Source organism: Bidens hawaiensis, unplaced genomic scaffold (assembly GCF_021521415.1).
Source record: "Bidens hawaiensis isolate Kalapana, Puna unplaced genomic scaffold, B.hawaiensis_p1.1 tig00026190_1, whole genome shotgun sequence".
In the NCBI taxonomy this organism is placed as follows: Eukaryota; Viridiplantae; Streptophyta; class Magnoliopsida; order Asterales; family Asteraceae; genus Bidens; species Bidens hawaiensis.
In genome coordinates this window covers 177217-191817 of record NW_027494212.1, presented here as the reverse complement: position 1 = coordinate 191817, position 14601 = coordinate 177217, and positions in this window count along the sequence as shown.

The following is a 14601-nucleotide window of genomic DNA, read 5'->3' as shown; positions in this document are numbered from 1 at the left end:
AACTAAGTTCGAGCTCTGCTCGTTTTGAGTCCTTTCTTTAAAGGTCGAGCTCAGCTCACAAGTCGTTTTTATTTCACTCAAGCTCGGCTCAGTAGTTATTATTTATTAATTAATTTATATTGATTGTTATTAATTTTATATGGTGATGGTATCTTTTTATAGAAAAGTGTTAAGAATTGATTGATTGTTGTATGTTTTACTTAGTGTCTTTGTTTTATGATTATAATGATATGCGGTTTGAGTTGAGTGCGACATAAATAATGAGGAATAATCTTTAGTAGTTTCTCACTTATTATTTTCCTGCTTTAATATAACTATTACCCTTTTAAAAAAACCGATTTCGAGGGTAACATTATGCATGTTCATGCAGTTAAATGGTGTGGTTACCCAACCCTTCAGGTACCATGTGTTTGCTATTCTGCACATTTTGTGTGGACCCCTTTCCACCTAGCTAACAAGTCGCCTCTGATGCAATGTAAGACCTGTTGGATGTGAAGTTACTGCGATTGACGTGGTAGTGTGGTACCATAAATTCATGTGTTTCACTCATGTGTGTGTGTGTGTGTTTTTATTTCCGGGGGGGGGGGTTATAATATGAGGTGAAATAAGAATAATATGATATTCTACATTTCTACTAGAGAATAATTTGCTGAATTTAATGGTCAACAGATCAAAAGCTGCTAGAGCAAAGAAGGTGCTGCAGAAAAAGAAACAAAACGAGAAAAAAAACGAGCTGCATCATTGACTGCTGGGATTGAGTGAAGATTGACGAATCAGATGATGAATCTCCTGTAAGTAAATATTTTATTAGATTCAATGATTTTTCCAAGTGTTATGAATTGTGTTTTGCTTGTATTAGCATTTTTGAGCTTTGAAGTATAAACACAGGTCTCTAAAACGTTGAGATTGATTCCAATGATGACAAGGACGACTAAGAAATCCAGAGAATTAGTTACAGAAGAAAAGTTGGAGATCGAAGGCATGACCACTTTTTGCTTTAATTGTGTTTCTGTTAGGGGCGGTTTCAAAGTGGGCGCCATGTTCTTGACATACCCAGCTATGAGGTAAATTCATCTTTGTTTGGCAATCGTGTTCATGTCTGGCAGTTTTGGCTTAACCTTGTATATCAATTACAATCACACATTTTAATGATCATAACACATCACACCAAAAAACAAATTATTAAAATAATCAAACAACTTCTGAAATTTACAATGCTTACAACTGTTTGGTTTTGTTTTTTGGATTGGGTTCGGTCTCGGTGTTATCATTTGGGCTTGAATCTTTCGGATTGAAAAAATGGTTGGCTGCTACAAATAATAAAATTAATTAATAATTATAATTAAATAGTTATTATACATATTGGCTAAACTCGAACGAAAAATTGAATTTCAGTTTTTGAAAATAGTTTGATTTTAGTTTTTCAGTTTGGGTTCGGTTTTTTTAGTTTCAACATTTGGGTTCAAGGGCTCAAAATATTTGGCTAAAATTAATGAATATGGGCTTAAATCTTTTTGTTAGTTGATAATGAATTGATTATTATGCCTTTGGTTACTTTATCTTTTTTTAATTCTTATGCCACATAAGTTTAAGACTTTAATATGAAAATTTCCAACTTCAGTTTGTTTTTTTCGCGGTGTGAAACAGGAGGATGCCTTCCTGTATAAGGTAGATGTGAAGTGTGAAAATGCAAGCTGGGATGAGGTCAAAGCAAGTTATTTCCAAATTAGCAGCTCCAAATTTTTCATGAACAGAATGGAAAGTATTAAGTTGTAGTACAAACTTTGTTTGACCTGTTTCTATTTATCAAATTTTTTTTTTTTTTGAAAATTGACTTTCATTAAAAACAAACACAACCAACGACTATCACCAAGACGGAGAAAGACGCCGAAATCCAAAAACCAAAAACAACAATCACGTTACATCAAATAAACACCATCTTTTCCAATCCACTACCCCTATCTTAGATCTATTTTTGTACCAAAGAAAACCCAAAGATTTTATATCCGCAACCATTTCTACCACCGTAGTGTTCTTGCCCGAAAAAATCTTTTCATTCCTAGCCTGCCAAATCCTCCAACAAGTAATGATGACAATGCCATGAATAATCGATCTCTTGTTCCCCGTCGCACCACTAACCTTATGCACTTCCACCAAATCATTGACATGGAAAACAAAAGATCTAAGGATGTTGCACCAAGAACCAATCGCATTCCAAACGGCCATAGAAATGAAACACCCGGTTAACAAGTGCTCGAGCGATTCCTTATTACTCTCACATAAAGCGCACCTATGATCATCACAATGCAAATGACGTCTAGCTAAAGCCTCCTTGGTTGGAAGACTATCCAGAACGGCCCTCCACATAAAAATATTACATTTTTTCGGGACCCAATCGCTCCATTGAAAACCGAAACTCCCAGCATCCAAAACGGACCGCACCATCCATCTTTTAATCGACGAAACCTCGAACTCTTTGCAGCTACCAACCGCCCAAGACCATGAATCTTCACGGTCAACCATCACCACCCCTTGAAGGAGATCTTCCAACTCTTGCTTCTCGATCACCTCATGTTGAGAGCAAGGAGCTCTAAGCCAATCTCACACAATGCGACGAGAAGATCCAGTGACCACCAACCGATCTGCTAACAAGACATTTTTATGTTTTTCTACCGCATATAAGGACGGATACTTGTCCATAATCGGCGCCGAACCCAACCACAAATCCATCCAAAACCGAACTTGGCGACCATTCCCAACTGTGGCCCGGATCACTCTATTAAAACCCACACCATCAACCTTAAATTTGTTCCAAAACATGACCCAATTCTTCCAAACCCCGGGAACCCCATTATTAACCGGAGCAAGCCCCCAACAGCGCGAGGACCCGTGAATAGACAACACTACTCTTCTCCACATCGCGTGATGATCATTTAGAAATCTCCCAAGCCATTTAGTAATCAGTGCCTGATTATTAACCTCTAAACGAGCGATACCTAAACCTCCTTCTTTTATAGGTTTGGTGACTACCTCCCAAGCCACCCATGACATCTTCCTCACTTCATCCGAACCACCCCATAAGAACCTTCTCATCAAAGCTTCTAAATCATTGATAACCTTCTTGGGTGCCTTAAAAAGCGAAAAATAATAAGAGGGAAGACTATCCAGCACCGATTTAATAAGGGTTAACCGACCGGCAATAGATAACGAATTAACTTTCCATTTAGAAAGCCTCTTCTTGAACTTGGACACAACCGGTTCCCAATTAACCACCCTATTCATGTTAGCGCCAACCATAATCCCTAGATAAGAAAACGGGATTCTACCCGACTTACAACCCATGAAACCAGCTTGGATATCAATCTCACCATCTTCTACACCTACTCCAAATAACACTGATTTATGGAGATTAATCTTTAGCCCCGAACACAAGTAAAATATGCGAAGAATACGTTTCAAGTTATCAAAATTAAAAGAAGACCACTCTCCCATAATCATAGCATCATCCGTATAAAAAAGATGGGATAAAGTAGGACCTTCATTAGGAAGAGTAATACCATGAAACGCACCTATATCACAGGCTTGTTTCAACATACCTGAAAAAGCCTCCATCAGAATAATAAAAAGAAAAGGCGATAGCGGGTCACCTTGACGAATGCCTTTATGACACCCAAATTCGAATGTAGGAGATCCATTAACAAGAACAGATGATCTGGTCGCCAACAAAATACCACTAATCCAATCACACCAGACCGAAGGAAAACCCATCTGAGAAAGAACCGACAACAAGAACTCCCAATTCACATTATCATAGGCTTTATCGAAGTCAATCTTGAACATAAAAATTCTTCTCTCCCTCTTCTTAGCCCAAGAAATAACCTCATTAGCCACCAAAGGGCCATCAAGAATATATCTCCCGGATAAGAAAGCCGACTGATGCTCTGAGACAATCTTATTCATAACCGTTTTGAGTCGATTCACTAACACCTTCGACACAGTCTTTAAAATACAACCAATGAGACTTATCGGTCTAAAATCCCCCAAAGATGACGGATTGTTTACCTTAGGAATTAAGGTGATAAAAGACGATCCAACCCCCTAGCAAAAACTTTTAACACTATGAAAACGATCAAGAATATCCGCAAAATCCTTCTCGAACAACTCCCAAAAAAACCGAATGAACCTAAAGTTAAAACCATCCGGCCCAGGAGCTTTGTCACTACCGCATTCAAAAACCGCCTTCTTGATCTCATGCACGGAAAAATCACTGATCAAAAAATCCGCCTCCACCGAAGACAAGACCGAAAACCCATATCCAATCAACCGAGGCCGATGTGTAATAGATTCTTTAAACTTACCAGCAAAGAAACGCAAAACTTCCTTTTTAATGAGAACCGGGTTTGTTTCCCACGCCCCATTCACTTCCAAACCCGGAAAATAATTTGAAGCTTTACGTTTATTAATTAAACCGTGAAAAAATCGAGAATTTTCGTCTCCATGAATCGCCCAATTACATCGAGCCTTTTGCTTCAAATCCCGGTAATAATGATTATCCAACTCGCCTAGCCGTCTTTTAATTTCGCTTAAAGACCATGTCTCTTCTTCCAACAAATCCCGAACCTCCATGGTTTGGTCCAAATCACGCAACTCTTGCTCCAATAAAACCCTTTCCTCCTTTTCTTTGGCTTTACAATCGATCGCCCATCTAGAGATAGCATCACGCAAAGCTTTAAATTTATACAACAATCTCGCGTCCGGAGAACCATGAAACGAGCCATCAACAAGCATCTTCTTAACCAACGTCCCAAAATCCTCTCTACCAAGCCAAGAATTGAAAAACCTAAATGGTTTGGGACCATAGTTCTTGGAAGAACCAATTTTCAAAACCAACGGACTATGATCCGGCTTATTCCTTTCGAGAGCAATATACTCCGCACCCGGCCATTCCATAAAGAAATCCCAATTAACGAAGATTCTGTCAATACGGCATAATTTATTTCCTGCAACAAAAGTAAAACGCCTCCCTTTCAAGGAGTACTCGTGAAGATTCGAATCATCAATGAAATCGTTAAACTCATTGGCCTCACCCACATTAAACAAAGAATTCCTCCTATCCTCGGCACACCGAACCGAGTTAAAATCTCCTGCCATAATCCACCTCCCATTACCCTCCCCGATCAAATCACGAATTTCCCTCCAAAGTGCTCGTTTAGTAACTAGATTTTGAGGAGAATAAACATTGAGAATATGAAACAAGCTACTCTTTCCTTTCACAGTGCCTGAAACTAGAAGCCAATTATTATTCTTGACCACCCTTTCCATACGAAAGACTTGGGAATCCCAGATCGATAATAACCCACCCGACCTTCCAGACGAAGGAACCCAATCAAATGAATACTCACCATAACCCCAAAACCGTCCCACATCCACAGAATCCAAGGAAACAAATTGCGACTCTTGTAAAACAATAAAACTAACCTCATGATGGACTCAAAGACCTCGAATCCAATCGGCTTTGCTAGAACTCCCTAACCCACGAATGTTCAGAGAAAAAACATTCATTGAACACCTTCGTGAAGGCCTTCGGAAACAAGAACCTCTTTAACATTAGAAACAAAATCTTGCAAATTCTTAACACCTAATGCCTTACTCAACTCAATGGTCTTCTCCAACTCCACCTCAATCGGACCTTGGTGTTGCACCGGATCAATACTTCTACCAATCATCGAGGGCTCCGCAGTCTCTCCCTCGATGTCTCGAACCACCTCCGTATTAGTAGACATCCCTTTGTTAAGATCCGGTGTTAAGAACACTCCTTCAACACCTGTCACGATACCCCTAGTAACATCCGAAGGCACGTGCATAATACCGATAAACCTATCAAGATCAAACATATCATTATCCTCCCTTGGTCTCTTCTTAGGACGCTCCCTAGAACCACTGCCCCCACTCCGATTAGAAAATAAAGACTTCCGTCTGAACTTCTTATGTCCCTTGCCTTTCAACACAGAAACATTTGTACTATCAACGTTACCATTCTCGACCGCCTCCTCATTAGAATGATCATAAGAGTTCGAAAACTCACCGACCATCACGTTAGAATTATCGTTCACACAACCATCCAACCCATTAACAACATGTTCCCTGACAGAAAACTCATTAGCTTGAGAACATTCGCCCTCTTCATGATGCACATTATGAAACTCATCCTGCATAATATTATCATCACACTTATCCTCCTCCGGTAAAACGGAACCATCATCCTCTTCATACTCTACTACACATTCCGGTATCCATTCCCCAACATCTTCATCCACCCACACTTTTCCCCTCCAATTAATGTCCACCCGATCCACAATCCGTTTGCACTCTTTACTCTACACACCGATGAGAGTATACGATAAGTTGTTCTCTTCACCCGATAAGGAAGCCGATTGAACCACCTTGCCAAATCTGCTTCCAATCAAATCGAATACCTCGTCTAACACCAACTGAGCCGGAACCCCATGAACTTGGAGCCAGGCGATCGGACCCTCCTCCACACTAGTTCTATCAGACCAAGGTTCTAAAAACTCAAACCAGTCTGACCATTTGTCTTTGTCATTCAGGAAGGCATCCCTATCCCCACTAACGTAGAATACCAACAACACTGAAAGCCCTCCGAGATACTTAATATCTAATGATCTCCAACCATGCTTCCGAACCAACTTTTTCAAAGAAGTTAACGTGTGAAGATTCACCACCCTCCTCGTAAGAGCACATCCCTTCCAATGAGAAAACCGTTCCACCGAATCATCCACCTTAATCTCATCTACTTTGTTCCGATTTAACAAAGAATCAACAAAGGAACGCCCATTACCAACTGATGCATAAGGAACCCCATTCTTATCGGATCCTTCGGAACTAGGGTTTGCTTGACCACTAGGTTTTGCATGGCTATTAACAGGAACCGAAGCCGTCTTCCTCCTATTACCAGAATCGGGTCTATCTAGATTCTCACCATCCACAAACCGAGCAATCGCAATAAACAACTTATACGAACCGATCCATACATCTGATAAGTCATCTCCTAACCGTTTGACATCTTTCACCTGGGAAAACGATACGAAAGCAAACCTCTTGCCCCATTTATCCAGCTTCCTAGCTATATAGGAACCTTCGTAACGACCAAAGCTACCTATAACATCTTTTAAGTCTTGCGAAGAACACTTTGGGGGAAGATTTGAGACAAAAAACTTCGATAAAACCTTGTTATTACCTTGAGCCTGATGATCATTCCGTTTCCCTTTCCGATTACGTGGTTGTTCCCATTCTTCTGAATCTATGCCGCCGTGGATAGCCCGAGATTTTCGGAGCTAGGGTTTTTGTTCTTTATGACATGCTCGTATATGATGCATACAGATGGTGGTTCGAAGGTGGCGGCTGGCAGGTTCCGGCTGTGCGAAGGTGAGTAGTGGTGGTGGTGCGGCTAGCGGTGGTGTGGTTGTGAGAGTGTTGCGAGGGGTGGTGGTGCGACTGGTGGCGTATAAGGGTGGTGCGACTGGTGGCGACTAGGAGATGGTGGTGGAGGTGTGAGATGGTGGCGGTGATGCCAAGGTGGTGGTGGTGCGGCTGGTGGACAGGGAGGAATGTGGGTTTGGGGCTGCATATCGTCTGATCATTAGCATTCTATTACTTGCATAAAAATTGCCAAATTATTACTCAACACAAAAATGACGTCAAATTCTTCAAATTATCTCAGTTGACTTCTTTTTGTATTTTGTCTCAACACAAAAATGATTTCTTTTCAATATTTAAGTTCCACTTGAATATATTATTTCCTTCCTTTTTTATGTTTATATACATTTCGAATAAAAAAGTTGATGCAAACTTGGACCCGTGTTAAATCTCATTAATCTTAAACCAATGTTGCAGGCCACCCAACTCATGTGACATCATTCAAGAACGTGTTGAGTGTTGCATCGAATGGGAGTTATAAATAACAAGCTGATATTAGGTTGAGTATAAATATGTTTTGGTGCTTAACGTTAGAGGTGCACAAAAAAAACCCAAAACCCGGAAAAAAACTCGGAACCAGTTTTTTTATACCCGGGTTTTTAATACCCGAACCCGTACCCAACCCTACATGTAGGGTACGGACAGGGTATGCCTTTTAGTCAGGGGCGGATCTACAATGAAAACGGGTGGTTCCGAGGAACCACCCGAGTTTTGAAATAATAGTGCATTTGTATATGGAAAATAATTAAGGAACCACCTTATAAATTGGAAAGGAACCATTTAAAAAACATTTGAAGCACCTCTCCAGATGGTAACATGTTGGTTTGTTAACTTGGAGGTCGCAGGTTCGATTCGGGTTTTTGGAACTTTTTTTTTCTTTTACTAACTTACCCTAACATCAGTTAGGGTTCATAACACCACACAGCGCCTCTCCATGGTCTAGGTTGCCTGAAATCATTATTGTCTCAAAACAGATGTGTACTTCATAACTTCAAACTCCTATCTGTGTTTATTTAAATTTCTTTTTCGTCTTCTGTAAATTTAGTTATACTAAAATAAACTTGATAATACTAAAATGACTATTTGTCTCACAATTTCTAGTGCAATGTACATACACGAGTCATAACATACTTACAAACTCAGGTATAAATGAAAATATATTGAAGATTAACTTCCATCTTAGTCTATCACACATTCCTAATATTTGAATACAAGGGTGTCTGGTACAATTTAACACTTAATTGAGTACATGAAGGTAATGTGCATGTTAAGTTCTAAGTTCAATATGAAGAGAAATTTAAATAAACTCATCTCCGTCACTCCGTCAGCCACTCATCCCCGTCACTCCGACCATCGCAGAATGCCGGCAGCCTCACTCTGTCAGCCACTCAGCCCGTCAACCGTCCCAGTCTTCCTGCCACTGCCTACTCTTACTCGAATCCTCTTATTCTCCTACTTTGAAGGTAAGTTTACATTCATAATTCATTGTTAAATGTTAATTGTTTTTGACTTCTTGTTAAATATTAATTGTTCTTAATTGTTAACTACTTAATTGTTAAGTTATTTGTTAAATTTAATTTTAGTTTGTTAGATTGTTGGTTTTAATTTGTTAGTTTGTAATTGTTGATTTGTAGGTATTATGAATTTGAAGAGATTTTTTCAAAGTGAACCATCAACCTTGGATCATCATCTTCAAGTAAACCGTCAAAAATAAATTTGAATGATCTACCATGGGATCCTTCCAAAAGGCAACCAATTTCATCTTATCACCCAAGTCAAAAAGGTAACATGCGGTATCTCTTTTATTTATATATTGTATTTTTATTATGTAATGAATTTTCTCCGAACCATCGAACCGACCAGGAATTTTTATACCCGAGTCTATGAAATTGAAACATCTAAAAGTAGTGCACCACCCAAAAAAAATTCCTGGATCCGCCACTGCTTTTAGTACCAAAACACGTACCCGAACCGGACCCGATTTGTACCCGGTAATACTCGAAAACCCGAACCGGTTTCATACCCGGAACCTGGTTATTCAAATATCCGATCTATACCCGAAATTACTCGGAACCTGGTTATTCAAATACCCGATCTATACCCGAAATTACCCGAAAAATAACTTGAAAATACCCGCAAAATACCCCTAAAAAGTGCAACCCCTAAAAAATTCCAATCTATACCCGAAAAAAACCCGAAAAAACCCAAAAATATGGTTTTTTCAATACTCGGAAACAGGGTATTCAAATACCCGGTTTTAGAATACCTGGTTTTATACATGACCCGAACCCAACACATAGGGTAAGGTTTTAGAGGAAATACCCGACCGGACCCGAACCCGACCCGGGTATTGCTAATACCCGATTTTCCAATACCCTATCATATCCGAACTCGGTTCCATATTCAAACCCGGGTTTTTTAAATACCCGACTTGTGCACCTCTACTTAACGCTACTAACTTGATAACCTAAAAGAAGATAAAACAATAGACATAATAAACTTTTGTAGATTATTATAAGTATTAGAAATTAACAAAAGTACTGTACAATATGTCACAATTAAACTGATAAATTGACAAAATATGAGTACCGCGGTTGTAAATTGTTACCGAAGCCGCATCGTGCGGGTTTCACACTAGTATATATATATACCCAATTTGTTAATAATACTTTAATGTATAACAATTTTACCCTTGTTTATAAACTTTAAAATACCCCGGAAAAAAACATCAAACAGAACTTTACATTAAACTTCCTCACCATTAATTTGCTTCACTAAATTTCTAGTTTGTATATTATTAGTTTCTTTATATAATTAAACAATATAAGTAATTGAACATTGTGAAAATTACTTGTAAATCTTAATAAGTAACTTTTAAAAGCTAAAGAGCATAGCTAATATCCGTCTACACGTAATTTACAATAGTATATTAACACTAGAACTACCGATACTAATTCCAAGCCCACTCGATTGTCATTTCGGTTGAAAAAAATTACAGTGAAAATGATTATTGTAGAGTTTGTGTTATACTGTAATTAGTAAGAACATCATAACGAACCAAACCATATCAAAAATGTAGTTATCTATATTATTATAATACATGAGACGTTGGTAATTAAGACCCTTGATTTTAAGAGTTTTACAAATGTTAATGTATAACAATACATGTAAAAATGGTAAACTTGTGTTTTTAAACACAACTCACTCAATTTGCAAGTTTGTCTCATCATCTTTAACCATAATATGTTGTTAATTTTAATTTTAAATCAACTTCTCACCCACGATTTTTAAGCAGTCATAACAGTTGTATATGTTAATATTTTTGTAAAAAAATTGCACCGCAAAAACGAGAATTTTATTCTCTTTAATTTGAGTATGATATTGTTATAATTTTTTTAATTTAAAAATATTAATAAGTTATGTAGGGGTGTTCAATACCGGCATTGAAAGGTTTTAAGTTAAACTTGTAAGTCTAACCGTTAGTACTGATTTTTTGTCATCGAACACCAAAACCGAACCATTGAAAATTGAAACTGGACCGTTACTAACCGTTTGGTTCCGGTTTGGTTTCACAGGTTTAACTCTGATAATAATTTTTGTTTAAATGATTATTAATTTAACTATACCATTAATTCTAAACATCAATAAAATACGATACTTGAGATGATCATAACAGGTTTTGAGAATACAAAATACTAAGGTTTGAGAAAATTGTAATAACATTAGTAATTTTAACTTAACTCGACACATATATTGATTCGTGTCATGTCGAACCCACTATCATAATGCCTTGCTCGGGTCGTGTTTCACGTCGTGCCGAACCATGAACACCCATAATTGTTACGTGATTACCTAGGTATATGCTCAAACACCTGCTGCATCGTGCGGGCACCTAGGTAATTAAACTCGCTTATATCATCATAACAGTTAATTTAATCATGTTTTGAGTTCGTCCTTGATCACTAATCAAAAATACTAACACTAATTAATCAAACTCTTAATTGATTAAACGATTGGATTTGTTAAAGTTTATGGTCTGATTAGGAGTTTGTGTGTGTCAGTTTTAATTATTGTTCGGATGTTATAACCAACTGACCTGGTGGATCAGGTGGTTGTGTGTTTTTGCTAAGGATTAGGTGGGCTGGAGGGCGCGGGTTTGTAACATCACGGAAATTTTGAGCCAAATATGTCAATTTTTCGAAGTTAAGGGACCAAATCCGCCAAAATCCAAACACCATGGTCTAAAATGTAAATTCTATTTTCCTGACCCATCGCGCTACGCGATGGATCAAAAGGAACACCCATCGTGTACCGCGATGGAGTGTCAGACACGTTGTGACACGTGTGCCACGTGGCACACGGTGGCATCGTCTGCCGCCACGTGTCACCACGTGGCAACACGACTGCCACGTGTCGCCACGTGGCAGGTCTAGTGTGTGACTAGCCAGGCCTACGTCGCGCTACGCGACGGGCCATCCAAGGAACCCATCGCGTACCGCGATGGGATCCAAAATTTTGCCTATAAATAGCAAGGTCCGGGTTTGATAATTTCACACCTCAAAACCTGCTCTCATCTCTCTCTCTCTAACATCTCACTACACCTCGGAAAACGTGCCTTCGATCCATCTCGATAAACGTGCCCGATTCCTCGTTTTCCGTGCCATTCCTCGATTCTCGTGCCATTTTCCGACGACGTGTATTTCAAGAAGGTGATCCCATACCGACGTCCCGACGATCATTTTGGAGTACGTGCCGTGAAGTGTTGGTGTCTCGAGAAGCGTGCCAACGAGTGATAAAGATTGGTGATTTCGTTTAAAGTAAGGAAGTGTTGATCAAGTGGCGTGGGAGTGCTGCTCAAATCCTTAGTGTTTCTAAAACGCCAACAAGGTTAGGCGTAATGTCAAATGAATATTATATAATATTATATTAAAGGCTTAAGCCCTAAGTCGAAATCATATTCAATACCTCGAGAATATAAGAAATAACAAAGAAAAGAAAGAAAGAAAAGAAATGTATATATACATGTGTGTTATATAATTCTTTGTTATAATTATTATTATTATTTAAGTATAATGAGTATTCTTAAATAATAGAGAAAAGAATACGTTTCTTAAAGAAGAAGAAACGTAGGGTTTTTATAATAAACTAAAGGTTTATAAACATTACTTTTAAACTAAAGGTTTTCAAGTAAACGAGAAATGAACTAAAGGTTCATTGAGGTAAAATAAAGACTAAAGGTCTTAACCCGGATTGTATATCCGACTAACAAATAGTTATACTTGTACTATAGGTGCGAGATAGCAAGAAAGAGACTCAAGGACGGTGTTGGAAACCGATCCCAATCAAAGGTGAATACGCCCCACTTTTACAAACTTGTTTTCAAACAAATAAATGTGTTATGTGTAAAACTTTACATGAGACCAAGTGTCTCTAAAAACATTATGAATAAGAGTAAAGCCTAGCCCTCAGGCCGTAGTATACGTTTCTCTGGATCCTTACATATGTGGTTAAATGCGGTGGGCACATCCTACCACGCCTGGTCACGACCTCCAGCCACGATGGGCCGAACCAAAGTATGTTCGAGTGAGAATGACCTTGTGTATATTTATGGCACCTAAGTACGTCGAAACGCTGCGGTGTTTTGCTGGGGTGACCTAGTGTAGAGACTCGAGTTTATAATGATATTGTTTTAACTTTGTTATTCCTAAGCCAAGATGGGCCGAGGCTTGCGTAACCCTTGGAGGGTGACAAAGTAAAAGAAAATATTTTTGCGTCAGCATATTCACCAGCAATCATTGCTGACGTATTTTTATAACATTTTGCAGGTAACCAAGAATAGAGCACGAAGGACGAAGGCTCAAGAATTCGATGGTTCGGATATTTTGTTGAATATTAAAATATGATGATTTTGTTAAACACCTATAAACAAGTAAATCTAAACGAGACTTTTGTCTCGTCTTTTGTAATGTAAATATTTTAACTTTAAATCCACATGTTTTATAAAGACTTCCGCTAATAACCCGTAACTCTAATTTATTTACAAATGTGGTACCAACTATCGAGTCACGCTCCTAGGCCTAAGATGGGGGTGTGACAGGTTGGTATCAGAGCCATCGTTCTTAGCGAATTGAGTATCATAAAACAATACCCAAGCTTCGATCCAAGCATAGGAAAATAATTTACTTGTTTATTTGAATAGGGATAAGATTGGCTGGTAACCCTTTCTTTCCCTCTCTACATTCTAAACCACCCATCAATGATGTCTTATGAGAAATTAATGGAGCATTATGATCTTGAAGCAAGAAAAGCAAGAAAACACTACAAATTCCCAAAAGATGTCATGGATGAAGATTATTTTGAGGCCTTCTTTAGCCGAGACCAATACATTGAACGTCCCAAACCAATATACTTCCTCGGGACTGAACACTGCCCAATTAAACTACCCGATAGCCCACCCAAACAAATCGAACCACCAAGGCATTCAAGCTATCATCCACACACAATGCCCATATACCATTCCTCGGAAATACCGACATACCACCCATCAGAGATCCCCACTTACCAACCATCAGAGATCCCGCAATACTTTCCCACTGGATACTTACCAAATCCACATCCATCCTATACCTTTCTTTCAAACCGACCAATAAAGGAAGAACCAAAGTCCCCGTCCTCCGACTGGATGCAAAGCCACTCCGATCAGCGAAGGTGGCATACTGGAAGCTCTACCGCCCTCGAAGTCAACTCACGACCCAACAATGGCGAATGATCATCCCGCAAACCAAGAATGAGGGTGATGATGCCTTACGAGAGTTTCAAAATGCCCGTAATGATCAACGAGACCACCCAGTATATGGAAGAGGAGGAAGAACCTATGGAGGAAGAAGAGGAGGACCCCGAAGAAGAGGAGGATCCTGTGGAAGAGTCCGAACCGGAAGAAGAGCATCCTGAAAATCCTAACGAGATATCAACATCCATTGATGGATCACTCACTGCCCACAACCCAAGCTACGGTTCCGTCGATCCGTATATTCAGTATCTTTAAAAGATCAAGAACCAAGCTTCGTCAAGCTTCCCACCATTCCAAGGTGTAATTCCAACTGA